This window comes from Triticum dicoccoides, chromosome 6B (genome assembly GCF_002162155.2).
Source record: "Triticum dicoccoides isolate Atlit2015 ecotype Zavitan chromosome 6B, WEW_v2.0, whole genome shotgun sequence".
Classification (NCBI taxonomy): domain Eukaryota; kingdom Viridiplantae; phylum Streptophyta; class Magnoliopsida; order Poales; family Poaceae; genus Triticum; species Triticum dicoccoides.
In genome coordinates, this window is record NC_041391.1 from 62,239,665 (window position 1) to 62,240,284 (window position 620).

A 620-nucleotide genomic window follows, 5' to 3' on the forward strand; every position below is an offset into this window, starting at 1 on the left:
CAAAAATCACCACCGACACCATGGTTGATAGTATTTGTGCGGACACCACCCCGGCGTCCACCGGACTTCCTCTTCCCCGTGTAGGGCGACACAGGACACCCCCTCGTTGCCACGCACGCTTTTTGGGCCGATGCCAAGGTAGTGCGGCCCTTTTTTTGTTTTCCTTTATATGTGTCTTTAGAAAAATTGGGATTTAAAAAAACCTTCATTAATTTGAATAATGATTTAAATTATAATGATGTTCCAACTTAAAAAATCATACATTTTTAAAATATTCCTGAATTTTAAAAATATTCCAAATTAAAAGAAGTCCATGAAGTAGAAAATGTTCCAAGTTTTCAATAAAAAAATCACGGACTTTAGAAGATGTCCATGAATTTTAAAAAGTCGTCATGAATTAAGAAGATGTTCACAAACGTTTCGAAGTTAATTTTCTTCACGAATTTTAAAAATTATTCCCAAAATTCCAAAAAAGTTAACAAAATTCAAGAAATACTTTCAGATTTTAGAGACGTTTACAAATTCAAAAATTGTTCCATATTTTGAAAAAAATGTTCTCCGATGTTGAACATAAAAATGAAAAAAACAAAAAAGATCAAAAGAAACGCAAAAAAAACAAA